At 40.9% G+C, this 23,894-nt stretch overlaps 1 long non-coding RNA gene across 1 annotated transcript in view; it reads left to right on the top strand.

Annotated features, from left to right (window-relative positions):
* Window positions 1-3,589: 3,589 nt before the first annotated feature.
* The window catches only part of LOC148685717 (uncharacterized), a 28,209-nt gene continuing 7,904 nt past the window's right edge, over window positions 3,590-23,894 (top strand). Inside the window, exons 1-3 of the long non-coding RNA XR_015950067.1 lie at window positions 3,590-3,665; window positions 8,678-8,709; window positions 13,399-13,471. This is a non-coding gene — a long non-coding RNA (uncharacterized LOC148685717). The remainder of the gene's footprint in view (window positions 3,666-8,677; window positions 8,710-13,398; window positions 13,472-23,894) is intronic.

The raw sequence follows: 23,894 nt of genomic DNA, 5'->3' as shown, positions 1-23,894 counted from the left end.
GACATCTTAAATGCATAAGTCCTAAAGTGGCAACTTGCCAGTGTTGGGCTGTAGGCAGCTGTGATATGAAAGCCAGGAGGTTGAGCAAGTCAACAGCCAGAAACCAGGAATCAGAAGACAGGCACCACTGGAATGACTGAAACCCTCATTGCTGTTTCCACTCAAACAGGGTCCTAGCTTAACCTTGAAGCCTTCTAGGTCAGGGGCAACCAATGGCCTTGGTGGCTCACCACGTGGTCATCAGCGTACACCTGTGGGTTGCTGGGGTTGCCCCAGCAGTTTCTGACACTGTTGCAGCATGACTGTTCTTTATATAGCAGTTTCTACCCCCACCTTCACATGAAGCCAAAAGTGTGGGAAACGCTGCATGATGCAATCCCATGCTGGTGCCATGGGTGTTTCCTAATCTCATTCAATCAATACATTTGCTCTTTGCGGAGTGCCACTTATGCTTTTAGTATGGGTGCCATCTCATGTTGTGGTGATGAATGAATTCAGCAATCCTGTGGGCAGGGCCATTTGCTTGGGATTATTCTACACAACTGGCAAAAAGACAGGAGGAAGGGAGGAGGACCATGATAAGTGGAGAGAACCATGCAATCAGTCTTTTCAATATTGTTGCAATATTAACACACAAACAAACACACATGCCAGCAACTAAGGTTACATTGCACCAAATGTATGCATGCAAAGAGAGCAGGTTTTAGATGTTTTTAGATATTTTTAAATTGTTTTCTCATTTGTATGTTAGCTGCACTCAACTCCTTTTGGGAGGGAGGGCAGGACATAAATTTTTATTTTAACAACAACAATAGGTTTTACTTTTTTGCCCCCGTCTTGCACATCAGGAGCATTTCAAACATAGAAAAATGAAGCGTTGGGGTTGGGCTTTCTATTCTTCCAATATCTCCATCACCTCCCAAGGAATGTGCTTCCTTTTCATCATGCAGAATTAGGACAAATCTATTCAAGTGCTCCACTGAGTTCTTTATTTCCCAGTTGTTACTAGCCTCGATATATCAGTCATTTTTGTCAATATGCAGGTATCATGGTTTGTGCTTAGATTTCTCAATTTTACAGATCATGGTGAGGTTTGCTAGCAAAACAGAGCATTGGGCTGAAGAAGTGCCAGTATTCTGACTAACTGAGCTTATCACTAAGATGCCATGGAGATGCTCAGAAGTCATTAAGCATATATTATATTCCAAGTTTTGAAGACTAATTGGGTTTCACACTCCAGCAAGGTTAGTGCCTCATATAAAATAAATCAGAGAAGCCTATCCCATCAGTCTGCCAAGAGGATGCTGTATATTTGATAACCTCTAAATAAGCATTACCTGATCTGTTTTTTTCACATTGCCTCAATTGTATGTTATTGTCTAAAGGATTCAGGGCAAAGAACAGCCGTAGGTCTATAAAGCTTTATTAAAACATAATTTATTGTTGTGTCATTGGTAAATTGCACTCATCTTTTACCTAAACCGGCCAATACTGTACTGGAAACGAGCTTTTGCAGTTGTAACAATGGAAATCTTATCTGTGGGTAGAAAGCAATCATTTTTCTCAAATACAGTGTAGAAGATGGGATACACAGGGCATAGTCCTGATGGGGTTTGTTAGCAGTAGTAGAGATTAAATTTATTGCATTATTATTACACCAAATGTGCAAAAAACCAGTTATACCCCTAATAACCCTACCAATACTGTGCTTGGACCATAGTGGCAGGCTAATTAGGAAAAAAATGAAGCAGACCAAAGGGAAGTAGCTGCACCAGGTTCTCAAGATCTGTTCATGGAGTGTCTGCATGCATGTACAGTGCAGCAGTTTGTGATGCTGGTCCAGAATCATAAGAGCTCTTGGATAACTGCTCAGGTGAAGAAAGAGCGTGACACATCAATGTCATTCAAATGAACTAACAGTCTGAAATGACAGTCCAAACCTAGACATTGTTTTCTCAGTAATATATTTTGCCTGGGGTACTGTCTGCCAGCAGAAGAGGCGATCTGCCTGGCTCACCAAAGCAAAGTACGCCAGGCATTGTCTCTATTGCTGTATCCACCTGGTTGGATAGGACTGGGTTGTATTAACATATTACAGGGGAAATATCAAAATATTATAACAGTGTTATGTAGCTTGGTATGTGGCTATGTAGAACTATGATCATATGGGCAATGAATGGATCCAGTGCATACAACGAAGATTCCAAATGAGTCAATGGACTCTTGGGTTGACCAAGATTCTGTTACTTATTCTGCTGTTAGGTGTCCGTCTGGTTCTCGTTTCTCATCTTTACAATATTGAATGAAAATTCTATTATCAATTAGAAACATTATCACCGTGAAGTTCATTTGCCCAAGCCATTGTATATCCAATGTATTTTAAACCATGCTGTGGCATAGAAAAAAATAAGTGCATGGTGTAAACAATAGCAAAATCCTGCAGCTCTGACTTTTTGTCTCTTTCTAAAAAGAGTTCAGCAAAGAGAAGAAACTTATACAGTACAGAGCTGAATTGCACAAAATTCCTCAATGTAGTGTCCAACAGGACAAATGCTCTCAAATATGGCCAGATGAATGGGTTACTCCAAGGACTTTATGAAATTAATAAAAGAAAATGCTGAAACGTACCCTGTCATCCATGCAATTTATTGTGCCTAGTATATCACCTTCCCTGGCATTTTTGCTGACAATTCACCATGGAACAGATACTTGTGACTGATAGACTATGTGATTAGGATTATGGGAAGCCCTGCAGAATCTGTCAGGGGTATCAATGGAGTTGAGGGCTCCTGTCACAAGTGTTTATGCTGATTAAACAAATACAGTTCAATTTCATTAACTGTGCACAAATCCATCCACCTTTATGGAATGAATGGTAAACAGAAGAGATTGGATTGAATCTGGAGATGATCCCAAGTATCTATCAACACCAATTACTGGTAATGTTCACCGTGTAATCATTCCAAGGTAATGAACTTTTTGGTGTTCATGGTGTTGTTGGCATACTCAATGTGCAGAAGAGTCAGAGAAAACTTCTACATTTTCCTACCCTTTCTTTCCACCTTGCCCAACTCCACAGAGTTAGAATGCCATATGAGAACAACCATGTTCACATTAGAATAAGGAACCAAGATGGAAACTAGGTTGTTTGTCCATCAACACACTCAGCCCATGAGCCTATTAAATGAACTAACACAATCAAGATGGTGCATTCAAATGTGGGGATTATTGCATTAGTTTTCCTACTGCCTCTGTTCCAGTTTCAAATGTTCCCTTTACTTTCAATACCTGTTGCATTATGGAGTTGTGAACCATCCCGTTGCTAAATTTAATTCACACCAATGGACATGGTGTAACACAACAGTAACACAACAGTGAGTATTATTAGACATGTTTCCACTCTTTATGTGCATGCATGCTTCTGTTTCCCCATTATTCACCCAGATTTCATAACATCATTTTATTCTAAATGAAGTTAATAATATGCCTTAAGTGAAGCATTGTACACCAATTAACCAACTGATTTGTTTCGGTTACAATCTTGAGTCTGTGGTCTTTATTAATAGTTGTGGTTTCCTCTCTATCTCACAGGGTTGCTAATGAGAAAATCTGAACCTTGATTGAAGGACCCAATTAACATTGGTGCATTTGTCAGGAATTGCCAGGTAAACACTAACATTTATTGGATGCCCAAATTACAGAAACTAGTCAGCATACTGTCTGTGGCTGTAGCTGTGGGAATAGAACCCTACCTAAGCTATATATGGGAATAAATAATTCCTAAAGCAATGGATGTAAAAATCAATCAATCACTGTTTGTAACTACTTAAAATTTGCAAGCATAATAATTTTATTTACCAGTTCAATAGTATTACTTTAATGTGTTGAAAGAGGAAAAGATAGTTTGTGCAGAACAGAAACCACAGTAATTAATGGATGCTGTTCCTTTCACCAGTCTTCTGCCTTTTGAATACAATACAACATGTGCTATGTATTTTTTCATGCAAATAGGATGACTGCTTCGAATGTATCAATTTCATTGAACAGGTATTCCATAATTCAAGCAACTAGAGAGCACTGAGATTTGTAGGAAAGCCTTCAAGAAGAGATAGTGAATATTGATGGCCCAAGAATAGTGCTTATTGAGCCTTTAAAGTTTTTGAGAAATGTGTTTTGCCTTTATGACTGCAGTGCTGCAAATGAATTTGGAAGGTAGTCTTAATGTTCTCAAACCATAGGAAAGTCTTCCTTAAATTATAGATGCAGTGATTCTAAGGGGAATCCCGTGCCTTGTAGGAGATAGAGCACTCTTTCTGTCATGTTCTGGTTCAAGTCTTGCATGAAACAAGCCTGTTGGTCTAAATTCATTCTAATAACAATAGTTCAATGTGACAAGAAAGCAGATTCTCTCATTATGTAGTCCGGCATTGCTGTCTTTTAGTTTTAACTGATGCCACATAAATGTCCACTATGGGTAATGTTTCCATTCCTGCCGTTTCACCTCTCCTAGAGGTCACATCTTCCTCACCATACCATTCATGGACTCTTCTTGTATTTGTCCTTAGTCCTTAATATAGGCAATGGTCCACTGTTCTCTTCATACTCACAAATAGCTGTGCAACATGTCACACAGGGTTCCCCCTGCATCTTCATGTATTGACCATATGCAGTACAGGAATCCACATGCTGCAAAGACATGTGGATGTTGGGGCTACAACATGAAGTGCAACATAAATACCTCCTCTGACATATAAAATAAACAAGCCACCCAATACACCTTTCAGGATCAACCATGGCTTAGTTTGTATAAAGAGGGGTGCTGAATCTAATGTGACATAACATTTCTGACTACTTATGGTACATACATGTGTAGCTTCCTTGTAAAACCAATTGAAAATTGGTTCCAGGGCTTAACTCCGATAGGTGCAACTTCTGGAGGTGATGGTGTATACGTATAAGCTTTTCCAGTATGCAAATATTTGGGCACACCAGTCATAAAGATATGTGCCATTGCAATAGCTTTCCCACTATGTGCCAAATCCAATATAAATATGGGAAGCTGCAACAGTATATTCATGTTTGCAATATTTTTCATTGATGTAGATTGCTTTGTAGTTGCTCAAAAATGCATGTAAGACATCTATCAGAGAAAACCAGTTTCCCCTGTTGCAGCCTTTTATGTGTCATTTGCTGTTGATGGCTGTTTAAGTGTTGCTCTGCTGCAATGACACCCCAGATCAGTACAGGTCAAAATGTTCTACTGGTGTGACATCTGTGGTGCAACACACCTCACCCCACTCTTCTGTATGATTGTGCTTTTGGAAGAGAGTGCTAATTGCTTCACTTAGATAGTGGCTTCATTCACAAAGCACAATTTTAGCACATATTTAGCCTAGCAATTAAGGAAGGCACTGGTGACAAAAGGAAGTGAAGTGTAACATAATTTAGAGTTTAAGAAATGTTCTTACACAGTACTCAGAAATGCCATGCTATGTATTGGAAGAAGCACAGAAGAAAAATGAAAGCCGTGCTGCCTAGAAGAAGAAAAATGGGATGTCCAAGAAATTTGAAATGACTGTTTTTGTTCTTTTACCTATACCACTTTAAATTTGTCAGCGATATCTATTACATCTCCAACTCTCATTAGAAATTTCATTGAAAAAATGTAAGTATCTGCCATGCATTATGATAACTTGTCGTTGGCAGAATCCTTTGCGTGATCAGGCGGAGGGCACCCCCCGACCCCCAGGGGCCACCAGAATGAATAATGACCCATGACAACATGTTATTGAAATAAAATTTTGGCCACAACTATATTAAACTTTCAAATGTAGGAAGACCTTGGCTTAGGCATTGGGCGTGTATCCCTCCCAGCCCCCCTGGGGGGAACTGGGGCTCCTCAGGGTGAATGGGATATGGGAGGTGCACTGCAAGACGCATGTGTATGCAGGCATCCCATCCCATATCCCTGCACGCAGGGTAGTTCACTGACAACCTTTCAGTGTATGGCCAGAGGCACCCATTTACAACCCCTTTAAGAGGGGACCCTGGAATCGCCGTCGCAGGTGGAGGGTGAATTACCACTTCACCCCCCCCCCCCATTTTAGGGAAGTGTAAAGAAAAGACTAAAGGATTCCACCCAAGGCCTTAAACCGCCAAAGTTGTGATGAATTGCCAAGGGGAAGACAAAACCTGCCAGTGCAGGATAATTTCTTCCCGGCTCTTCAACAGCAACCAGTCAAAAGACCGTAGCAGCAACTGCTAAACAGGAAGAAAAAGGTTAACCTGCAAAAAGAACATTAAACTAAGGGAGGGTTGAGTGGGCGAAGCTCCTGAGCCGACTACCTGGCTGCTGCCGGCTACGCCTCCTATTTATGTAAGTGGCCCCACCTCCAGCAGTGCTAAATGACTAATTGAGGTTTGGTGGAAACCTCCAAAGAATAGCACCAAGAGGCAGGCCAGCCCAAGCAGCCAGTAGGTCCCCACTGCAAAGGGCTCCCACAGTGTAAGATGTGAGTGGTCATTATGGCCTGTCCCACCCCGGCAACAGTGGGGAGTGGGGTATTGCCAATGTTTTGCATTCCACCTCATTGTCTCCTCAATTCAGAGGGGGATGGTGGAGTTGGTGACAAGTTTCCTGCTTCTTCCATGGAGAAATCATGAAACAAAGGCTGGAGATGGAACCAGAGACCGAGAAAAGAAAACTTCTGAGGTGGGGCAAAGGGTGGCTGTCTGAGAGATGGAAGAGCAGAGCAACAAAGACAAGACAAGAATATTAAGGGATATATATATACCATATATAAAAATGAAGGTAGACTTGTTAGATCACTACAATCTTTGGAGAATGTCCTGTTGGCCACATTGTGTCATGCCTAGCTCCACTTTGTGGTAACATGGAGGTAGGCATTCTCTACAGTGGTTCCTAACTGTCCCCTGTAATACAGCAGGCAGCACTGCTGATTTACTTCCATCATCTATCAAAAATGTATGTTTTCACTCAGGAGTTCTCCTGTGTTGAGTCAATAGCCTTCTGTACTGTTTTGATGAAGATTTGTTTCATCATGATTGTTTTGTTTTAGTCCACTGTTGTAAACTGCTTTGGGATTTTTTTAAAAATGAAAAGCAGTGTCAATGTTTAAATAAGTAAATGCGGTGCTGGGAGGGCCACAAAGAAAACGAGGAGCAAACTTGGGGCTGAAGAGTAAAGGATGCCTGTGAAATTTTGTCTGTTTTTGTTGTTGTTGTTGTTTAGTCGTTTAGTCGTGTCCGACTCTTCGTGACCCCATGGACCAGAGGACGCCAGGCACTCCTGTTTTCCACTGCCTCCCGCAGTTTGGTCAAACTCATGTTCGTAGCTTCAAGAACACTGTCCAACCATCTTGTCCTCTGTCGTCCCCTTCTCCTAGTGCCCTCAATCTTTCCCAACATCAGGGTCTTTTCCAAGGAGTCTTCTCTTCTCATGAGGTGGCCAAAGTTTTGGAGCCTCAGCTTCACGATCTGTCCTTCCAGGGAGCACTCAGGGCTGATTTCCTTAAGAATGGATAGGTTTGATCTTCTTGCAGTCCATGGGACTCTCAAGATTTTGGTTAGATTTTGATAAAAGTGCTGATTTTGTTATGCTCACTGAATGGTTTCTGCTAGAGTGCTAAATGAAAATGTTGAAGTCATAGAGGGAGGGGGAAAGAGTGGGAAGGAGGGGGAGCAAAGCTGAATTTGGGAGGAATTCAGGAGAGGGGAGAGTGTTGTTATGTTGATGTCCTTGCTTGCAGGCTTCCTATAGGCATCTGGGTGACTGGCCAATGTGGGAACAAGATGCTGGACTGGATGTACCATGGGCCTGATCCGGCAGGGCTCTTATGTTTATACTAATAATGTGCTCTCCCCCTAAACATTAATATTTTTTTTAAAATATATATATTTTAAAATGAGGTTTTGGGGTTTTTTTGCCAGTCACAAAACTCTCTGTGTGAGAGAGGTTGGGAGGTTAATCATGCCTCCTTATTTGGTATCATATAATAATAATAATAATAATAATAATAATAATAATAATAATAATAATTTATTTATTTATACCCTGCCCATCTGGCTGGGTTTCCCCAGCCACTCTGGGCAGCTTCCAACAGAAAAATGAAATGAAATAATCTATTAAACATTAAAAGCCTCCCTAAACGGAAGAAGTCATGTTTAAAATGTGAAAACAGGAGAGGAGAGGAATTGTGGGCATATGTATGTGGGCATACATGAGAAACGAGGGCAGGCGGGAGGGGAAAAGAGGCAAATAGATGTGCTTAGGTTTATATAACGTTAAAAGGAATAGCAACAATTGCAATGGGCAGACAAAGAGCAGAAATGTTTGCCGTGCGGTGACAAACTTTACGCTGCTCAGCCTTCATGCTTTTCTTTTGACAAACTACCCTCATTTTATCGTACTCCTGTTGCAATTCACCAGACTCCCGCACATGTTGTTACCATTGCTTTAGTTAATTGCACTTTTAGCCGTTTCACAGTTCAGCCCTGTGTGCCTCCTGAATCTTGCATTTGGCAGGTCATTAAGCTGGAGTAAATGCTGGAGACTTGTTGTTGAGAGTTAATCATGCCGACCTCCTCTTTTCCAGTGGGTAAGACCACAGTGCGGAAAACTGAAAAAAATAAAAATCCTTCTTGACATGTTTTTCAGGTTGTCAGCTGTACTTTGTTCCTCTGAAACGGGTAAGTGGAAGTGCGTACCATAATTTTCAGTCTCTGTCACCTTTGTGGTACTGATATTCCATTACTGCAACTAAGACAGTGACATCAGAATCTGTCAAGGGGGAAAGGAAAGTGGTTGGGTGCATGAAGAACTTACAGTAGCTATTGCATCAGCAAAAGGTCACTATTAAGATTTCATGATGAGGTATTAATAAATTTTCAGCCAATTAAATATTTCATATCAGCGATGGAGTTTGATTAGCGAGTTCATGAATAATGATAATGTGAAACATTTGATAGGTTGCAGATTATCTAGTGATAGGCACCCTGCTGTTCTACAGATACCGGAGAGGCAAATCTATTTCTTTGCATGTGCTAATGAATGGGTGTGAAAACGCACCTATTCTTTTAATCAGAATGGTTTTTAAATAAGTATTGACTTTAAATTTCATGATGGGAACTCAGTCTTCTGACAAGCTCCCATCATGAAATTTAAAGTCAATAATTATGTTCCTGTGTGTAATGTTTATTAAGTACTGGGAATGAGGGGAGGGGGGAGCCAACCTTTCTCCCAAGGAATGACCCTGGAAAAAAGAATGCATCCCAGTGGGACATTCTATTAAAAAAATGAATGTTCCCAGGCTACTCTGCCCCCACTCAAAGCAGCTATGGTGTTTTTATTGTGAAAGAAAAGAAAAGGCATGGGGGGGGGGGACTTCATAGAATCATAGAGTTGGAAGAGACCATAAGGGCCATCCAGTCCAACCCCCTGCCAAGCAGGAAACACCACCAAAAGATTCCTGACATATGCCTGTCAAGCCTCTGCTTAAAGACCTCCAAAGAAGGAGACTCCACCACACTCCTTGGCAGCAAATTCCACTGTCGAACAGCTCTTACTTTCAGGAAGTTCTTCCTAATGTTTAGGTAGAATCTTCTTTCTTGTAGTTTGAATCCATTGCTCCGTGTTCGCTTCTCTGGAGCAGCAGAAAACAACCTTTCTCCCTCCTCTATATGACATCCTTTTATATATTTGAACATGGCTATCATATCACCCCTTAACCTTCTCTTCTCCAGGCTAAACATACCCAGCTCCCTAAGGCGTTCCTCATAAGGCATCGTTTCCAGGCCTTTGACCATTTTGGTTGTCCTCTTCTGGACACGTTCCAGCTTGTCAGTATCCTTCTTGAACTGTGGTGCCCAGAACTGGACACAGTACTCCAGGCACCTTATAGAATGGTAACCCACCCACCCCCAGTCCCACGCCCAATACAGTGGTACCTCTACTTACAAATAACTCTACTTATGAATTTTTCTACTTACAAATGGAGCTCCGTCTGCCATCTTGGATGCGGTTTAGATAGGGTTTTTTCTACTTACAAATTTTTAGGTAGGGTTGCTTCGACTTACGAATTTTTTCTCCCAATGCATTCCTATGGGATTCGACTTACAAATTTTTTCGACTTACAAATGTGTGTTCGGAACACATTAAATTTGCAAGTGGAGGTACCACTGTAGATGATATCAGAAATCTCTCCCACACTTTCACCAAAATTCTCCTAAAGTGAGATTTTCAGAGAGCAAGCCATTTTACCTTTCAGTTATGGGTCTGGGTGCTGGAGCCCTGGGTGCATAGTGATAACAAGCCATGTGTTGGATTAAATTAGGCCACAGTTTTATTGATTAGAGAACAATAGGCTTGGCATAGGTATTGGGCATGGATCCATTAATCAACCAGCCTACTTGCTGGCTGATACGCTGCCAGTCTGCCAAGACTGAGGCGAAGCGAGCAGGCAAAGCCCACTTTTCAAGCCTCAGGAGCAGACAGAGCAATTTGCAGTCACGTGTGAGGCCCAGAATGCCAGCAACTCTCCCGCTGCTAAGGACAGGACAGGACAGGAAAAATGTATGAAAACTGGAGAAGCTCTTTTTTCAAAATGCCTGGGATATAGAAACTGAAAGAAGATTTTGAGCATATGGTCCAGGCAAACATTTGCATATGAAATAATCATATGTGCTAGCAGCACAGCAAGAAAGTTCATCTGCTCTCAAAAGCTTCTCCTGAGAAAGAAGCGGAGAGGGTATTTATTCCCACACCCACTGCAGAAAAAACACAGAACATAAAAAACCAAGGAAGTTATTTTGCTGTGTAATCAAATAATTGAGGAGAAAGAGAAAGTTAAATGAAGAAGATAACGAATAGCTAATGAAGAAAACAATTTAATAACAGTAATTTGATTTATTTATCACAGCTAAGGCAAAGATATATTTTGGAAGGGAAGTTGTTGAGCTTGTCAGTGAGTTCTGACTATGTAGCATCTTTTAACTTGGATCTTTAAGCAAGACTGAACTTCAGCCAAGATTTGGCTCCAGAACCTAAACTGCATTTAGAATTAGAACAGGCATCCCCAAACTGCGGCCCTCCAGATGTTTTGGCCTACAACTCCCATGATCCCTAGCTAACAGGACCAGTGGTCGGGGAAGATGGGAATTGTAGTCCAAAACATCTGGAGGGCCGAAGTTTGGGGATGCCTGAATTAGAATATTACAACTGGAAGAGACCAAGCTACCTTCAAGTCTGACACCAGCACAAACACATCATACCCCATACATCTTAGCCTATAGCGTGTCCTCCCTAAAAGAGGGCACGTGTTGTGGTGAGACCTGGAGACTGACCCTCATGTTGTGGGTGGGTATATTGGACAGCCACAACACCTGACTGGTAGGTCCCTCGTTGCTGGGTTTAATCTGGCCAATGGGGTGCTGTCTCAATGGATCGAGGGACCTATAAATACCTATGCACGTGACCCAGAGCTTCCACTTTTGGCTCGTGCATTGGAACACCCACCCACCTCTCCCTATATTTAGGGCATTTTGTGCTTGACCTTGCTATGCCGTCATGTGTCGTGTGTCGTTGGGATAGGGGCACGACAGGAATTTTCCCCACTTGGCTGATTGGCTGTTGTCATTTGGGTTTCTCCTGCCGTGTAGCAAATCGTCACAACTTGTAAGGTTGCGGATAGGCTCTAGTTCAGGTGATAAGGATGGGGGAACGCTCTCGCCATACCTATGTGAAGGGTATTCCGTTAAAGGAATCCAGGGACTCAACTTGGTTTAGTCAACTCCGAGAGGTGGTTGTACCCATGCCTGAGTCCAGGGGAGCATCTGGGGGAGTGGACATAGCCTGTACCTGGGCTTTCTACCTACCTCAGGTGTTCACTTTTGGCTGACCTACGATAGAGCTCTGGGTCAGTGCTATCTGCAAGGGTGCAGGGAGCTAGTCGATCACACAATAATTGAGGGGAAAGGAAATTAACTTGCTGGTACATTAGTCTCCCTGTGAACTTTCATGAACATTCTCTCCCCCCCCCCCGATGCTTGACTTCTTTTGGTAAGCAAAACTTCTATTTTATGGTGTCCTGTATGGGCTGTACATCCTGCTTACCCAAAGGGCAAGTTCCAGAAAACCAGGTGAATATCCACACTTCCCACATGGGTGGGCAAGTTTCTATGGATCTGTTCTTAGTTGTATATTAGGTCTAATTGTGCAGAAAGTAACCACCAGGCTGAAACTAAGAAGGTTGGAGTCTGGGTGCTATCTGGATGGGAGACCTGAGTTTCTTGTGGATAATCCCCGATGAAAGAAAGGTGGCCTACAGATGTAACAAACAAACAAACAAACAAACATATTTTTTCCCTCTTGGTTCATAGATGAGCTTGAAGACTGATAATGGACCTGAATAAAATCTGAAGACTTTATTCTTCAGGCCAGAGCTTACATACTGCCTGCATCAACTGTGATTTCACATTCATTCTTCCAGTTTTGAAAACTGTTGTTTTACAAACAATTGAAAAACTGGCTCTGTCACTTTGATATCAGAAGCAGAAAACAACCCAACTTCTTATTTCAGCTTGGGAAAGAATATCATTAAATTTCATCTTTCCCCCTGAAAAGCATTTCTGGTCCTGATAATAATAATAATAGACTTTCGATAAGCATGGCTGTAAAAAAAAAAAGTTGCAGAACCTTGATGTACTGTCAGGGCACTGACTGCTTATGATCACCTGGGGGACAAGCATGCGGCATCTAATTTATATACCAGTTGTAACTGGAATGTGACACAGCTGTTCCAGAAACATTAGTACCATTTGAAGATGGGGGCCAGTGCTAGTTAAACATTTTCTCCATTCAAGAAGCAGCTGGCAAAAAAATTACCGCAGATGAGTCACGCTTTGGAGTCTACTTTGAATAACATGAGGAAGTGCACTAAAGATACACAGGAGGTAACTGCTTTTGTGATTAAAAGAAAGGTACATAAAAGAACTTAAAGGGAATCAATATTTGCTCACTGTGCCTTTAAAGTGCTCTTCTGCTTTTAAATGTATCTGTGAAGATGGTATGTTGGAGCTGGGCTCAGGGTTTATTGTCCTGAAGTGATTTCTAGACCAAAATGCTCAGATTAAAAGTGAAAGATATTCCAACTAAACACTTACCTTGTTGTCATCAAGTTCCCAGGACTGTTTTACAGCGACAAAAACTCCATAAATAGGGTTTTTGTGTGTGTGTGTGTTTTTAAATTATGCCCAACTATAGAGTTGAAGAAAGTTCATTTGCATTCTGGAAAACTGCTGTGTCTAATTTCCTACGATTTACAATTCTAATATTCATATATATCACCAACAATATATGTCTTCTTTTCTTGTGCTCTCCAGGGATGCTTTTCAGTACAACTACCATGCAGAAGCAGCTGGAAAGTTCTCCCATGTGGGAAGGCATCATGTGAAGGTGTGTGGTGGGTAGGATGCTCTTTAAAGGTTCCAGCTCAACCCAGGGGAAAGCTTGTTACAGGCAATGTTGTATAGTCCAATATGTCATAATGGCATATAACAGTAGAACAGGCTTCCATGAGAGGTGGTGGGCTCTCCTTCCCTGGAGGTTTTTAAGGACAGGTTGGAGGGCCACCTGTAATGTATGATTTAGCTGAGATTCCTGCATTGCAGGGGGTTGGTCGAGAAGACCCACAGAGTCCTCTCTAACTCTACAATTGATTCTCTGCAGGGCCGTCTTAAGTGTAGCTGGCGTCCTGGCGCCATGGTGCAAACTATTCCTCCGCGCCCCTCCATTTCCGAGCGCACGGCTGTCTGGCGGGCACAGTGCGGCTTTCGCGGGCGCTGCAGCGCGGCGCCCCCCTGGCGGCCCTGCACCACCCACCCTTGCCTTAGGGCCGGCCCTGATTCTCTGATTCTATGTAGGGAATTTTTGACTCTGAATTCATGATCCTACCTTCTAAACTCTCTGTAGATTAGAACGTGTGTTACTTCAAAAATGTGGTCTCCTGCTGTTGAGGAACCTTCTGTCCATTCTGTTGAGTGGGGTCCTGGACTTCTGCCACAAAGTCCTGCCATAACTGCACCACTGGTTATAGATTTGTATGCCAACTTGTTGTGATGTTAGGAACATAGGAAACTGCCATATACCATCTCAGACTTTTTGTTTATATAGCACAGGATCTCAGGCAGGGGTATTTCTTGTCACTTGCTCCCAGATATTTCTAACTGGAGATGCCAGGATTTGACCCTATGACTTCTGCATGCAAACCATTTACCCTACCATTGAGGCTTTTGAATAAGATGAAATAATTTTCTAAATATTCTATTTTCACTTCTCTGGATATATTCTGATTAGGAATCCATTCTAAAGTTATGTGGTTTTGGTTTTTTTCTTCACAGTGGGCTTAGTTGCCAAGGCAGATCTGCCACTAGAAACAGTAAAGCCCTGAATATCACCTGAAGAGTGTAAAGAGGTAATCTGAGGCCCTGTTTTAATTTTTGATGGGTTCATTTCTCTCCTAATGGAGAGAGATTCCTGGACTAGAGGAACGTTTCTTGTGTTCCATCAAGTCAACTTTGATGGTCACACCATCTCCTACACTTCTGCATCCCTGATGAACAAGCAGCATTAAAATTACAATTCTTTACTGAGTTTGAGTGGAAAGCACAGAACACTTTCTATCAAGCAACCAATATTCACAATGGGAGGCACCTGCCTCACCTAACAATAATGGGACATTTTTTAATGCCATACATATGACAGATCCATAAAAGGCAGAAATGCAGTGTTAAGACCTGGATGCATTCGAGAGAGAGAAACTAGTGATAGCGCTTGTTACATAGTGTGTTTCTGTATCTGGTGCAATATTTTTGGGAAAAATAAATTCTCCTTTACCCAATAAAACATTTTTTGTCCATTTTTATGACAACGTGTTAATATTGCTCTTGCTAAGAGCTTCACAAGTTTATTGGTCTCTTGTGGATTAACTCAGAAATTATGTATTAATGAGAATGAGAATCTAAATTTGATTCCACTGTTGCTCTGCAGAAAATCCAAGTGAAATTGCTGTACTGTATTTAATTTGTGGGTGTGGGGTGTATCTGACAAACAGATACTCCACCTCTCAGAGCACTTCAAGTCAATGGGGCAAAATTGGCTCAGATAAAAGAACTTCTAAACAGACTCTGGAGTCTTAGTACAAAATAACACCCGTGTGCTGCTCTAGTGCTTTTTGGTTCAGTGCATCTATATGAATACGCCCTCCACCAGTTGTGTGACTGATATTCATTAGAGAACTTCCCAGGATTCAACAGTGGCTTTTGATTAAGTATGTAGGCTGTGCATATCTTCTACATGCCATGCAAAGAAAAACGAGCCATTCTGCATTAGGAAGCATCGTGCTCCTTTAGAGTTTAGCCACTGACTCACTTTATGTAAAACCAAGCCGAAAACTTTCATATTCACTTTCAGTCACTTACTTAGATTGAACTCTGTGCCTTTAAGATATATTGACATTTATCTCTCTATTACTTCTAAACCTGAATAATGCATTCTTGTTCTCTTCTGCCAGAGACCTGAGCTACATTTATTGCCCCCCCCCCCCGCTCACATTGTGTTCTTACTGTTCTCAAGTCATACATTGACTTCTGGTTCACGCTTATATTGATCTGAAGATTTTTCACTTGACTTACAATAAAGGGCCCTGCAGGATCTTCAAACGTTTTCTATTTGCATGATTTTCCTTGCCAGCCTATTTCCTCAGTCTCATTTTTCGTACACTTCTTCACATTCATTTTTGGCACCTGGCATCCAGTTTTAGGTTCCTATGTTGAGTTCTGTAATGAAACCTCTTTTTTACTATATTTTTACAAGCTTACCATTCACAACCTCAAGGCATCAAACTAAGTTCAGGTTAAAATAATATTAGTTACACTAGGATAAGGACAACTTTATTTCTAGGTGTGCCCAAAAGCTTTTTTTAAAAAATAATATAGCTGTATAGCAGAAAGTGATTGTAATTGCTTGATGAAGTTCAACATTATCCTGAAAATTCACATTATGCTCACAAAAAATGTTCAGACTTTCCGAAGACTTTAAGAAAACTTAGCTGATGTTACTTTACATCACATGCTATAACCTCCTTCCTTTGGGCTTAGGTAACATGGTAAGAGTAACATGGGAAGGGATGCATCAAATAGGCTTTTAATATGAGGAATATGAGGAAAGCCTACTGGGTCATGCCAGTGGCAAATCTACTCCAGCATCCTGTTCTCATAGTAGCCAAACAGATGCCTCTGTGAAACCCAGAAGCACGCCCTGAGTGCGACATCACACTCTCCTCCTATGCTTTCCAGCAACTGCATTCAGAAGCATACTGCCTCCGGCAATGCATGTAGAACCAAGCCTTCCGGGTTAGTAGCCATTGATAGTTTTAGGACTGGTACAGCCACCTGCCCTGCTGTTGACGGAGAAGCAGTGCTGCCATTGGTGCCAATTTCAGGGAAGATCAAGCCAATTATGGGCGAGATCTCATCAGAATCATGAGAGATCTTGCAGAGTACATGAGATTTCACAAAACCTCACCCGAAATCAGTGTTGGTGATGCAGGCAGTGGCAGCAGTGGCAGGGCAGCACTTCTCAATTCACCTCAAGTGGCAAAATGGGAAGCACTGCCCCTGTATCGTCTAATTTTCCAAGTTAAGGACTACCAGGAAGAGATTTAGGAGAGGACATGGCAGCTCTGTAAGCCTTGCCCTGAGATGATAGGAAGTCCCAGAAGTGGTATATTTGTAGAGTTGGGATGAAGGCAAGGAGCTAGCATCTTCAAGCCAAGACCTTACTGGGAAAGTTCTTAGTGGAAAGACCTTAGTGGAAAGTTGAGGGCACAGGGTGTCTGCTTGTTTGTCCTAGGATAGGATAGGAGAGGGAGGATAGTGACTGCAGGGCTAATGCTTGAGGTGAAAGATGGTGCTGTGGTTGAGTGAGACAATCCACGGTTGAATAATTGCCATCATATTGCATCCAGTTCTTTGGGCAAGTAGTCAGCATAAAAAAATTGTGATTTTGCTATTCAGATTTCTTTATTCTATTCATTGTACTTTAAGATCTTTTTGTTGTATTAATATGCTGTTCACCACTTTGGGCAACTGTGAGGAAAAAGAAGCAATACGTAAATATTACCTTCACAGAAACATAGACTTTGAGAAGGTGCTTTGAAGAGACTGAGGCTTCTGTATCAACTAGCAATCACTTCTTGGTCAGCTCCAGTTCTATTAGATACAGGGCAACATTGGGATTCACATGGGAAATCTTGGGCTAGATCCAATCTGAAGTCTCAGGAGACCAGTAGAGCTCATACAGAGGGCTGGTAAAGTGGTAGTCACCAGTAGATTTTAGTAAGATATAAATTTAATTATACTGTTTTAGTCTTAAGTGTACCCCAAGGCCTCAGCTGTTTTGCAACAACATAGGAAAATACTCCTATATAAATTTTCTAAATGAAGAGTATGCCTGGTTTTCTGATCTTTCCCCCCATTTACTCCCTTTCCTTCTGCTTTGGCACTATGTTTTTCTTTTCATCTTTTTCTTCCTTGATGAAATAAGTGACTGATCCTAGAAAAAAGAAAAAGAAACCAGTCAAGAATGATTCCTAGAGTATAGACAACCCTCAGTTGGGAATCACACAGTCAATGGATTGACATCATGACACCATATAACCAATCAGATTTGACTACATGCTGATCACCGTGATAGGACTCCTTCCCATTTCAGTGTTATTTCAATTGCTGGGAGAAGTGACAATTCATGGGAAGTATTTACCGGTATTTTGTTGTTTATTCAATTTCTATCCTGACTTTCATTCCAAAGGAGCCCAGGGTAGCAAACAGCAAAGTAGTAACACAACACAATTAACATTACAATAAAAACACATTTGAGCCATTATTAAAACAATTGAGAACACAAAAAAATTAAAACATGAAAAAACATCTACAAAGAATTTAATTTTTTTAAAATATATTTTTATTAAGAATTTTTTTATAAAGAAAAAGAACAATAACATATCTTACCATAATCGACCATTCAAATAATCCACACAAGAAAAAAGAAAACAAAAAAATATTTACCAATCAAAATAATAATTACTGTAATTCTAACTTAATATCATTCCTGGACTTCCTCGTGCCCCCTATATAGCGATTCATTGCATATCCTTTCACGCAGGTTCTATTCATATTTTATATCTATAATTACCATTACCCCAATTTCTTTATACTTTAACATCCATTATATAATTCTACTCTCTCCCTTAATTCTCAACCTGCAACATACTCAATTGCTTATATTTTTCTTCATATATCAATTTTACAATATTTTTTATAATACACTCTAAATTTCTTCCATTCTTCTTCCGTCTTCTCTTCTCCCCGGTCGCGTAGTCTTCTGGTCAGGTCAGCAAGTTCCATATAGTCCAACATTTTCATTTGCCATTCCTCTAGTGTAGGTATCTTCGGTGTCTTCCAGTATTTTGCTAACAATATTCTAGCTGCAGTTGTGGCATATAGAAACAGATTGATGTCTTTAATAGGCAATTTTTTCCCCACCATGCCCAATAGAAAGGATTCTGGTTTCTTAATAAATGTGTTTTTCAACACCCTTTTCAATTCATTATAAATCATTTCCCAGAAATCCTTAACCAATGGGCAGGTCCACCACATGTGATAAAAAGTTCCTTCTGCTTTTTTACATTTCCAGCACTTATTATCATGGTTATGGTAAATCTTAGCAAGTTTTACTGGTGTCAAATACCATCTATAAAACATTTTCATCATATTTTCTCTTAAAACCGTACATGATACAGATAATTTTGGAGGGAGATCACATGTCTCTACCTGGGAGTGAGTATCTCCTGAATCCATATAGATTCAGCATATTCCACAATTTAAATATCATATTTAAATTCCTTTATTTACTTACTACACACAAGTTGAACCTTATGAGAACCAAGGAAAGTGTTTTTGTCTTCTATGTCTGGAAAAGGATAGGTTCAATATGCTGACCATCCAGATGTTGTTGGACTACAGTTCCCATCATCATTGACCTCTGGGCATGGTTGCTGGGGCTGATGGGAGCTAGAGTCCAAAAGCAACAGATATACTGCAGGTTCCCAATCCCTCATTTCCATAAACCATATACATTGTGTGATTGCCATTCTTCCAATTCTGCACACAGATGTACAACAGAGTAAGACCGCAGCAAAGTTGCAGTCTGGTTATTTCCACAATGTAAATGCAATAGTACTAATGGTACCACTTCTACTATTAATGTTAAAAGTAACAACTATGTTCTTTCTGCTGACACTTCTGTTTTTCATTTCCAAATGCCTCATCTTCCAGAGTGAATGGAAAAACAAAACAAACAGGAGGCTCGTGATTCCTAGAGAAGAAGCAATTGCAACATAGGGAATAGGAAAATGATCGAGAAGATGTGATGCAATAACATATGGATAGCAGGCCTCGAATAGCAGTGACTTCCACCCTGAGGGGAATACTCGTCACTGGCAGATAACGGAAGCATCTGCTCTTTTAGCTATTCCCTGACAAGACTTGCACCCAGATGTCCTCCTAATGAATCATAGACAAAATTAATTTATCTTGATCATTTCCCCCCATATCTCTCTCTTCCTTGTTATGAAAATCTCACTTATCATGTGTCAGATTAAATATCTTCCAATGTAAAAAAAATAATAGGGTGGCCATCTCTCCAAGGTCTCATTTCCCCAAGGTCAATTTTTTTTACACAAGGTGTCCAAATTGCATAATACTGGTTTTACAGACTAGGGGCTCATTGAGGTAAATCAAGTCATTGAGTCTCAACAACAAGAGGAACAATCAATCTCAGTTGAGACTGCAATCCTGTAAGTCCCATTGAACTCGAGTAGATATGTATGTATAAGATTGTGCAGTAAAGCTGCAATTCTATTCACAATGAAATGCAATCTAGGGGTGCATTCAGACATGGGGAATATTGCATACGTTTTCCTGATTATAGTGCTAGCACTTCCCTCCCATTTTCTAATGTTCCTTTCACACTGCACTACTTGCTGTATCATGGAACTGGGGTTTGTGGACCAATGCACTGGCTTGTCGCAATAAATTTCATTCACACTACATAATGTGACACAACAACAAATGTCATTGGACAATGTCAATGACTCACCCATCAAAGCAGTAGGACAGAATTGTATACCACCCCAAATTTCATCACTTAAAACTCCCACATTTTCCTGGCTTAGTTAGGTTATAAACTGATTATTTTTTTCTGGAAGCAACACAGAAATGAGTGTCAGACTTCCACAATATTCTGCTAGATTCTTGGAAGTGGCTTTTATGTAGTGTGAAAGCTCGCATATAATGTGGAAATTAACAGTTAGGGAAACATTAGGGGAATGGAACAAACTGCCATGTGAATGCAACCACTGGGTGATAGTATCTGCATGCTTATCCAGGTGCTATTCAAAACCTTATCCAGTTGTTATTCCTGTGCATGCTCCCTACACCTCACTGTCCCCCCTGCGCACATACTCAAGTCCAGCCTTCCTGTCCTAGTGAAAAGGTCTTAGTAGCCTCTCCATGATTGGGAACCTGGCATAGTCAATATTTTCAACAGTAGGGAGATTTCTAAGTATGTTAAGGTTAATGTTCTTAGACGCCACCTTCAGACCTTCCTGCTAAATTTGAGAACGTTGGGATGGAATAGGTGGGGACAACACACATGGGGAAAATAGGGGTCAGTGTCCATGGCCTCTGTACCCTTTTCATGTGTTATTACCATATATATTGGTATGTACTGGCTATATAAACAATATTTTGTGCATCATAACCTAAGCCTTTTAAAATTATTATTTGTGTAGGGATAAATATACTGTAAAAGGAATGCTATCTATAAAATTCTACTAGACACCCGGGTGTATTATGTAGCATTATGCTTCCAGTATATGACAAACTGACTGGATCATGTGCATTTACAGAAGGATGACCCTGGTCCATCGCTTCAGAGGAGCCCAGGAACAAGTTTGCAGGTGTTTGTCATATGCATTTAGTTTTTGCTTATCTGCTTTCAGAAAAGATGTTCACGTAGACATACAAAGTCTTGTCATGTGCAGTCAGCTGTGAAGCTGAATACAAAATGCTGCTAAGACACACTATTTTTCTGAGACTAACTGATCAACTTTCATAGCCAGGATGACAGTAGCTCAAAGGTCATCTGGCTAGAAGCAGAATCACCTGTTTCCTGGAATCATTTTTTTTACTGCTATCAGAGACTTTGAAACCATTTCCTTTATTTCCTCTTTTTTCCTTGCAAATGTGTCAATGTTCCTCCCATATCGTGGATGGTAAACGATAACCATATTGACACTGTGTGAATTGCTTTTTGAAGTGTATTTTGTTGATGTAAAAAGAAGAGGTGGTGTGTCTCAAGGCAAATAATGTCTTCCAGCCTTAACCTCAGCTCAAAGAGAGCTACCTCAGTGGTAATGAAAAGGCACTCTGCTTGGCACAAGTTCAAAGGCACCGGAGCCTTTATTGCTTGTCATTTTCCAGGAATCCAAAGTCCCGGCATGAACTCCTGCAAGGATATTAGCAAGGAAGAAGGGAAGGGAAGCTTTTCAGAAAAATAGCCCCCAGCATTCTTCTTCTGAGTTTTGATCAAACTTTCTGTACAATTCTGGCTTGCTTCTTTCTCATATTTGAACAGCTTGCTGCCTTTAGCAATTTCCCCGATGAGTTTCTCACAATTCTCCTTGCCATTTATCATCAGTGCTTTCTCCACTCCCTTTTCTGTTTCATTAATGAATGTCCTTTTCTTTGACTTGTGCTCTTTTATTTTTGCTCTCCATTGAACCCTTTAATTTTTATTAGTCCTGCTTGTCAAACACTTGCTTTATGGAAACCCTTGATTCTTTCATTTCAAACTGCACAACTCCCATCTTAGGGACCTTTGTGTCATGCAGGGCCATTTCACACATTATGAGAGGGGTTTTGTGTGTGTGTTTTTAGATGTACACCTAAGATGCTTTTCAGTGTACACCTAAAAACGTATTATTCTAACTTGAGGAACAGGCATTTGAATATATAGTGTATGAAGCCAGGTATTCTCATCAGAAGCACCTTCCCACTGACTGCATTTGGGAGAAAACCTGAATTGCTCTGTAATATGTGAAGCAGCCCATGTCTAATTCTCTTACTTTCAGCTTTTATAGTGATTCTCCCCATTACGTCTTTATTTTGCTTTATATTACACTCTTCTGATACCATCGTCCCTTTCATCTTGTGAAACATCTCTTTGTAAACTTCAGTGTCTTGTAAATCTGTCTGTCTTATCCATTGATCTGTTTTGTTTTTTGGTTTTGTATTAGTTTACAAGACCCTAAACAGCTCATGTGCAGGTTATCTGGAAAAATGTGACTCCATATATAGATTGGTTGGGTTGCTGTGATCTGTGGAGGAGGCCCTATTAACTGCAGCGTTGTCTGCAGATGTACATCTCACAGGAATCTGGAGGAGGGCTTTTTCTGTGCTAGTGCCTACCTTGTGGAATGATCTTGATAGGTTCCAATTGCGAGATGATTCCACTGGCAGTTTAAAGGCTCCCTGTTTGCCCAGGCGTCTCCCTGACCATTAATACAGGTTCCTGCTGCTCCTGGTCACTGTGATTCATGAGCATTGCTTTATTAAGCTGGTTTTATGATGACCTTTTGTTCTCGTATGTGCTATTGTTTTATTCATTTGCGGTGTTTCCTTTTAAAAGGAAAGATGGTATATAAATTATTTTAATAAACTAAGGGTTGTGCCCCTGCTTGCTCTGCCCATCAGCCCCCCCTGAAATTCTCCCCAGTATTAACCCCCATAGAGCTTCCACTTCTCACTCCATGCAACTATTAAGCTCGCTTTTCATCTTCCCATTCCCATTTCTGAAGCCACTTCTGTCTTCTGTTCTGCAGCCCAGCATGGTATTCATTTTCACAACCATGTCCATGCCTCCTCCTCTTTTGTCCCCCCTCTCTTGTACAACCACCCCATGGTAACTTTCTACATCTTCCTCCTCCCACACATGCAATTACAAACACCCTTTTCACCTTTTCCCCAGTTAGTAAGCCTCCATCCCTTCCTTTTCTACAGATGATTTCATGCCGCTTCTTTCCTTCTCAACTCTTTCCTCCTACTCCCTTCTTTTTTTACAATCCCCTTTGCATCCCCATTTTTTCCTATTGTGCACCCCCTTGCACACAAATATCACCTTCACCCCCTTTCTCCTACCTCCTCCTTTTTTTTCATTTCTCTTGTATCCAGATCATGCCTAGTTTCATGCTGGCTCCTCCTCTCTCCTATTCTGCAGCCCCCTTTACACACATCCCCTTGGCTGATATATATTACTGGATCTTTAAGATGACTAGAATCTTCTGAGCAAACCTGTCAATTAGCTTGTTCAGTTGATGGATATTGTACATATATGGGTGTTTGCTGGTTAATAAAACATATCTTTGAAATTTCAACACTGAATCTGGAACTTCATGTTGAAGACAACACCTGGTACCAGGAGGAAAAGACACGGCTGTGGGAAGGTACTATGGAACATTTTAAGCTAGCACGGCCACTCCCTCCCTTGTGGTGTTTACTCTGCCCACATCTCTGCCATCATTTAAAATTCTCTCTCTCTCTCTCTCTCTCTCTCTCTCTCTCTCTCTCTCTCTCTCTCTCTCTCTCTCAGTTTCCCTTATTCAAACCTCTGCTGTTGTTCAAAACTGCCATTTTCAAATCGGCCTTCTCTTTTGCTCCCCTTCCCCACCCTTTGCTCTGATTTCATGCAAATCGAGGCT

This window comes from Zootoca vivipara, chromosome 5 (genome assembly GCF_965207765.1).
Source record: "Zootoca vivipara chromosome 5, rZooViv2.hap1.1, whole genome shotgun sequence".
Taxonomy (NCBI): domain Eukaryota; kingdom Metazoa; phylum Chordata; class Lepidosauria; order Squamata; family Lacertidae; genus Zootoca; species Zootoca vivipara.
Note: the sequence above shows the minus strand (reverse complement) of the source record. Positions and strands in the feature narration are given on the sequence as shown.